The sequence below is a fragment of the Solanum dulcamara genome, chromosome 6, assembly GCF_947179165.1.
Source record: "Solanum dulcamara chromosome 6, daSolDulc1.2, whole genome shotgun sequence".
NCBI classification, from domain to species: Eukaryota; Viridiplantae; Streptophyta; class Magnoliopsida; order Solanales; family Solanaceae; genus Solanum; species Solanum dulcamara.
Genome location: NC_077242.1, coordinates 13,982,964 through 13,991,149, shown reverse-complemented (window position 1 = coordinate 13,991,149; position 8,186 = coordinate 13,982,964). Strand labels below are relative to the sequence as shown.

General features: G+C 29.0%; 1 long non-coding RNA gene across 1 annotated transcript; it reads right to left on the bottom strand.

Moving 5' to 3' along the window:
• Positions 1-1,636: 1,636 nt before the first annotated feature.
• On the bottom strand, positions 1,637-2,158 carry LOC129893034 (uncharacterized). Its single transcript, XR_008767373.1, has 2 exons — positions 2,034-2,158; positions 1,637-1,888 (listed from the first exon to the last, which is right to left on the bottom strand). It is a non-coding gene; the product is annotated as an uncharacterized LOC129893034 (long non-coding RNA).
• Positions 2,159-8,186: the final 6,028 nt, after the last annotated feature.

The window sequence follows — 8,186 nt, the reverse complement described above, 5'->3', positions numbered from 1 at the left end:
AAAAATATATAAAAAAATAAAAAATTAAAGACAATAGAAATTAGTGATACGTAGATGAAAATAATTTAGTTTTTAACATTTAAACTACCCCAAATATATATCAATGAAAATATTTTAGAATAGACAGGATAAAATATTTATATATATTCATATTCTTCGGATCAGTGCCGGCTTATTAATCGAAAGACAAAATATAGTTTTTGTCGTTTTTCTGCTCGAGTCGATTTCCATCATTTCCGAAGGGCCTAACTACCCCTACCCCTCTTATGTACATTTGTTATTATAATCCTAAAGCGATCTAAAAGAAATAAAAACTAACGTCCTAAAGCGTGTCTATCGACCCAACTTAATGTCCAAGAGGCATTGGATATACTATTAGGGTAGGTTTTAGACCAAAGAAAATATAGGCGTCCTAATTGGACACATCGTCAAACAAAATAGATAGGACAAGCAGTTAGCACATAAAATCTCAAATAAGCCTCTAGATTAATTAATTAATTAGCATGCTTGAAAACACAGATAAGTCGTGAAGGTCATAATAATTATGTGTATGCATATAATCAGACGTAGGTATTGTAAAATATAAAACTTGAATAAGATAGACAATAAATTTCATTATTTTAAATATATGAAGGCAATGTTAATTACAAAGGCGATTGTAATAAAGAAGGCATGCTTGATAATTTTAGTTATTAACTAATAGTGTTTATAAATCCTATTAATATGATTTTAGTTAATAACATGCTGAAGATTTATTAAAATACTATAGATATGGTTTCTAAATGAAATGAAAATTTATTAAAATGTAGACATGGCCTCAAAATGGAATAATACGATAAATATTTGTTAGAATCTTATAGACATGATTTTTATACATAATATCATGATAAACATTTATTGAAATTTTATAGGCATAGTTTGGATATAAAAATAATTATTAAAATTCTATTGGTGTGATTCCTAAATAAAATATCAAAGAAAAATCTTTCAAGCTAGGGATTATTTCATATTAAAACTACCTAATAATATTTTGCCAATATTTATTACATCCATATAACGAGCTTAAAAAATATTTAGCAAGGCCCATAATATTATAAATACTTAAATATTCATCAAATCCTATAGACATGATTTGCTATATGATATTTAACATAAAATCTTATGCACATGATTTTCAAATGACTAGCATGTTAAAAATATTAGTTAAAATATTTAAACATGATATAATTAAAATTGTAAATCCTATGAACATGATGTCTACACAAAATGGCATTTAAATCTAAATATGATTATTACTACATTTCAAAATTATTTAGTAGATCCTACATATATAATGTCTAAATAGTTAATATGATAAAGCTATTATTTAAAACTATATTCATGATTTTAGGCTTAAAATACAAGTTATAATGTAGAAATATTATCAAAGTAATTATTTAATGAGATTTGTCATAAACAAATATAAGACATAAAATAGACAAATTATTTTTTAAACATATATGATGATAAATAATATTTAACAAATTATTTTTAGATCATTTTTTATTTTATTATTTTTTTATTAAAGCAAACCTCTTGTAAAAAATAAAATTTTCGTATCGTGAATAAATGAACTTAAGCATGGGGAAATGAGTAGTATAACTAATTTCACATATATTCAAGCACACATAAATTTAAGATGAACTAAAAATAAATCACTAAAGCAAGTAGCAAGTATATTCCCTCCCCATGTATTCTTCCCCCTTTTATTATATAAAGAGTTTAGTATTACATGCCAAAATAATTAAGAAAAAATAATACAAAAATAGAAATAATAGGACAGGAACTAAAACTATTTGAATCTTGTTCCAAATGAACATCTTCATGTCTTGCATTTGAAATCCAAATCCTGCTAAACCATAAAAAATACAAGCGATATACAAATATATAGAGGTACATCATGATTATGTAATTTTACCACAACAAAGCAAACAAACAAAGCAAGAACACATTTTAAAATAATAAACCAATATATAAAGGGAATTGGTACTAACCTGGATACGATTAATATGAATTTATTAATATGCCAACGGAAAGTGATAGCACTATTCGAGATCCAAACAAGTCGAAGTAGCAAAGAGGCAGCAGAAAGAACTTAAAAGCACTAAGTATTTTTGTTAAAAAAAAACCTTTTGTGTTGTAATGAATATTAGATATAAAAAATGAAAAGTAGAAAATTATTTTTTCTTCTCTGTTTTTCGTCCCTTTTTTCTCTGTCTGTTCTGTGTTTGTTCTTATACTGATAACTCTGAAGGGCCATGAAGTCAAAAGACAACCGGCCACATTTCAAATTCAAACCAAATAAGTCATAAATTATTTCAAAGAAAATGGCAAGGTTTTCAAGATTTTGTCAAAAGCAAATCAATCCACCTCTGCTTTTCCAGATTTGATTCCAAATTATATTCAAAAAGGATGTTTTCAAAAGTCAAAAGTTATGGCCAGAGGGACCCGCTATCAATAATGTAGAAAAATTATGTAAATCACTTTAGAGAAAATAATTAATTATAGACAACATCATGCTCATAATTTAACAAGCAATTAAAAAAAAAAAAAATAATGCTAACCAAAGAAAGTATGTAATGCATAATGAGACGAGTAAAAGTTAAATAAGGTAACAACAAATCCAGTTAGAACATTAAGTATGTAAACCTAAGCAAACAAAGAATTAGTCATAATCATAATATTTAAAATACAAGACTAAGAAGATTATAGTAATTAATTTAGAGCTCACCGAACTTGAAGAGTAATTACTTAACTAATCAAGTTGTATTATAATTGAACTAAATGCATAATTCAATCTAATTTCGACAAACTGTTAATTCAATCAAGAAAAATGAAGTATGACAAAGATCTACAAATAACCAATTCTTTATGTAACTTATTCAAAATGCCCAGACAACAACAAAATCTAATAACACCAAATCATAAAAAATATTAAATTAACATAAGTAACAAGCAAATTTGAATTCCACATATGTTTAAGAAATATGTTCGGAATCATAAAACAAAGACAAATAGTATTTACTGTTTACCAAATCAATGCATTATCGCAAAGTATTGAAGTTGTGCCCAGAATTAAATCAAACAATTGAGCACTCCAACCATGGTAATTTTAAAATTACATGTCAAACCTTAATATTTACATATGCAAGCAGTTTAAACATAGCAATAAGAACATAAGCCGCATTAAAACACACTTTAATAAGATGTAAGTCTAGGAACACATAGACATCAATGATCTTCAAAATCATCAAGAACTTAAAAGATGAAGTGAAGCATACCTGGGACGGATCTTGTAGATCCATCTTTGAAACAATTAGATCCCAAAATATATAGGCCCAAATACCAAGCTTTGAAGGGTCGTCGTTGGTTTAAAGGTTGTCGCCGCTGCTGCGCGTCTCTTGAAGGTCTGCTGTCCGCCGTTGCAGCTGTTGATGGTTCGCTGCTGCTGCAACTGAAGGAGCTGCTGTCCATCGTTGGTGGAGCTGGTGGCAGAGGCGGGCTGCTGCACGTCGTCGCCGCTTCTGTTGGTTGCTGCTCGTCGATGGTGCGGCGGCGTGAGGCTGACGACAAAAGAGAGAAGAAGAGAGTAGCATGAGAGAGAGAGAGGGAAAGCGTGGGAGATGAGGGACAGGCGGCGGCTATGGTTGTCTTCTTCTCCTTTGGAGAAGATGACCCAAAAAAATGAAGAAAGAGAAAAACCTTTTGGGTTTTGTAATTAGAAATGGGGGATGCAATCTTAACCGTTGATTAATTTGGATGAGCGGTTGGGATTGGATCTTTGTATTTGATAAAGATGAGATGGATGGTTGTGATTTAAAGGTGGATTTAAGATTTTAAATTGGATTATATATGCATTTAATTTAGAGAAAAGACTATATTTAGAATAAAAATAGAGAAAAATTGAATAGATTTCTATCTAATTAATAATTATAATATATCATAAATTTTATTTAAGTAGTGGTATATATATATAACATGCGTATGTATATACGAAAATGTGTGCGTGATTAATATAAAATTATATAATAAATTTCATTAAATAATAATTTCAATGTACATGTATAAAATATATTAAAATAGATATGCAATATAATAAGTAAATTATAAAATAAATTTAGTTAAGAAATATTTTTTATATAGACAAAATACGCACGTACATAATATACGCTAAATAGATGCGTTAAAATATTCGAACATATGAGGTTCGTTATTAAAAAAAATAAAAATAGTAAAGATAATAGTTATAATATTAATAAATAGTAAAAATATTATAAATCACTAACGTAAAAATATATATGTTTTATTGGATAAAATTAAATATAAATTATTTATTTAATAAAGAAATAATTTTGAAAACTTGTTTATTTATTAAAATAGCAATTCGAAAAGTAGTTGTGAGTGGTCAAAATTGGGTGTCAACAGATGATACACCGAAGCGATGTCGTTGCCACATCCATCCAATACCTTGCCAGGGTAAAGGACATCACCATCTTGGATCCACTCATCAAAGTCCTCTTTTTGGGACTTAAGAGGCATAGCCTCCATCCTACGCTGGCTACGTAGTTCTGGGGTTTGAGTCAATTAAACTCTTACCCAACTCGGTGCTCAATACTACTCCCAAAATATGTGCTCATATTAAACTCATCATCTAGTCTCATTGGACTTTAATTTAAATCATCAAACTCATCTCATTACCTCTTCATCAATTATTATACTTCGAAAACATCATTTACATCTCATCAAAACATCTTTCTCAAAACATCATTTACTCAAAAAATCATTTAAACTCAATTCTTTTGCTCTTTCAAAACTCAATAAAATACATATATAGTATTAATTCATATCACTCTTTTTATCAATAAAAATATTAAAAAGCCAACATCTTTACTCAAAATATGTATAAAAATATTCATGAACATCAAATCAATTAGGATTCATGGGAAAGTAGCCATGAACAATAATTTCAATAATATGAGAGATAACAATAATAATAATATTAATGCATAAATATATCAAACTCAATAGAAGAAGAATTATTTCATTTAGAATTCAAGATTTGGATAAAACTCAACTATAACTCAATTATAATAAATTTAAATATTGGGCGCATGGACGAACTCAATCCAATGCTATGAAAGCCTTACATACCTTAAATCGGAAGCTTTACTTCGAATTGGAACACTCTTGGACCCCTAGCCTTTTCTTCTCGCCGATTTATTTTGTGTACTATCCGGAGTATAAGAATCACTAGAGTAGTATCTTTATACTACTAAAACTAAAACTATATTTGAGAAGGAGTAAAGAAGTATATAGAGAGAAGAGTTGCTTAAGAAAGCTTGGTGAATAAAATGAGGAAATAAGGTGGGTATTTATAGGTGTGGAGGAGGGACCTAACAATAAATAAACATAATCATAAAGGATGATCTTGAAAATTCAATGAAGAATTTTGATGTCATGGATGATGTCAAATGGTTCTAGATCTTTCTATGGTAGGTGAGATGAAATCTCTTTTAACGGAATATCCATTTTCGAAGCTGCGTTTGAATAAGATAAATTCCTTATTAGGATTTTGTGTCTTCATAAGAATTGTAGATATAGAAGTCTAGTTTCAGTTAGTTCAAGAATCATCCAATTTGGAGCATTCTACATTGAGATATGAATTTTATTCTACAAACACTCCATTCCGTCACAGCACTATGTCTTGCAAAGATAAATTTATTTGATCTGCTTAAAATCCGAATCTTAAGATATGTTCTTCATGCAAGTTGTAGGTAATGATGTTGTGGTTATTCAGAAATTTGAATCACCTAATTTGGACCATCCTATGAAAAGTTATGCCCAAATTACTTTAGGCATGAGAGAATATGATCAAAATACTTTAGAACATGATCAAAATACTTTAGGCATGAGAGGACATGATCAAAATACTTTTAGAATATGATCAAAATACTTTAGAATATGATAAAAATACTTTAGGCATGAGAGAACATGATCAAAATACTTTAGAACATGATCAAAATACTTTAGTCATGAGAGAACATAATATAATCAAAATACTTTAGTCATGAGAGAAATAATTATGATCAAAATACTTTAGACATGAGAGAACATAATATAATCAAAATACTTTAGTAATGAGAGAAATAATTATGATCAAAATACTTTAGACATGAGAGATCATAATATAATCAAAATACTTTAGTCTTTAGAGAACATAATTATGATCAAAATACTTTAGTAATGAGAGATCATAATATGATAAAAATATTTTTAGGCATGAGAGATCATAATATAATCAAAATACTTTAGTAATGAGAGAAATAATTATGATCAAAATACTTTAGACATGAGAGATCATAATATAATCAAAATACTTTAGTCTTTAGAGAACATAATTATGATCAAAATACTTTAGTAATGAGAGATCATAATATGATAAAAATATTTTTAGGCATGAGAGATCATAATATAATCAAAATACTTTAGTAATGAGAGAAATAATTATGATCAAAATACTTTAGACATGAGAGATCATAATATAATCAAAATACTTTAGTCTTTAGAGAACATAATTATGATCAAAATACTTTAGTAATGAGAGATCATAATATGATAAAAATATTTTTAGGCATGAGAGATCATAATATATTCAAAATACTTTAGTAATGAGAGAAATAATTATGATCAAAATACTTTAGAACATTTTTATGTTTTCATATAAGGACCTTTCATAAATCAAAAAAAAAATGCATTTAAGAGCCAACATAAACTAACATAAGATAGGTGATTAAACTTCAAATATTTAATAATCTATGCAATTAGAATCATGATATGAAAATCCATAAAGTTTCATGCTTGAATTAAATAGTTTTTTTGATAATTTATTTGGACTTCATGAATGAAAGGATCCATGAATCAATAACATTTTAAGGGGTGTTACACTCTTAAAATTCACCTCTACCGAGTTTACAATACTCAAAATGGTGAAAAATAAAAAAACCCTAAACTTTTCAGAAAAAATAAATGTTGCCAGGCCTTTGTTCTCCGTGAAGGAGGTTGACGTCTTATGCTATGCGAACGCGGAGAAGGAGAACAGTGTGTTTCGTGAACGTGGCCCGTGCTCCGTGAATGTAGAGAAAAAGCCAATGCACCAGATGACAACAATCTCATTTAAGCATAAGGTCTCCAAATGGACCCTCGGAATTTGTTCAGAACTCTGTGTACATAAAATAAATATGTTATCCTATTAAATTCGACAATCAGAATTCAATGAAACCAAAATTCTAATTCGAGGTATATTTCAGTCAAAACTCGATTAGTCACAACTAAACTAACTTAAGGCTCAAAAATATCAAATCGAGTTCGGAACCTCTGAAAATTTAGTTAAGACATTCCCTAGGCATAAAATAATCCCTGAATCCAACCCAACGGTATCATCAAAAATCAACTTTGAGCATCCAGACTCCACATGTTAACAAAAGTTAACTCTTGATCTAAAATTCCATAAATCTCCAACTTAGGACCTCAAATTCCGAAACAACTTCAAATCTAAAACCGACAACTCTTCTAGACCAAATTCTGCATTCTGGAGCTGATGGAACCGACGTAATTCAATTTCGAGGTTGATATCTCCGGTTGGTAGCAAAAATCACTTTTAAATAACTTAAGACTTTAAGAATTCAAAAACTTCAAAAATTCACATCTTTTTAAAAAATTCTCAAAACCAACTCATAAATTGGTCAGAAATGACTCGAGGCAACTATTGGGAGGGGTAAAATGGTAATTTTCCAAAAATTTTAAAAAACAATCTTTAGGGTTATTACATCATCCACCACTAAAAATCATGTTCGTCCTCAAACATAAAATAAAAGAAAGTACTTGAAGCCTCGAAAATCTGGGGATATCAAAAGGGCCAATGAACCTAGGGCTAAGCTTTCCCTTCGTCCTAAACTTCATCACACCCTTCATGGGTAATAAATTAAGCCAAACATGATCTCCTGCCATAAACTCCAAAGCTCGAACCCTCTTATTGACATAACTCTTCAATCAGCTCTGAGCTATCAACAACCTACTCTATCAAATGAACTTTCTCCATCCCATCTCTAAGCAAATCGGTGTCAAACGTATCCATCTCAACCACGTCG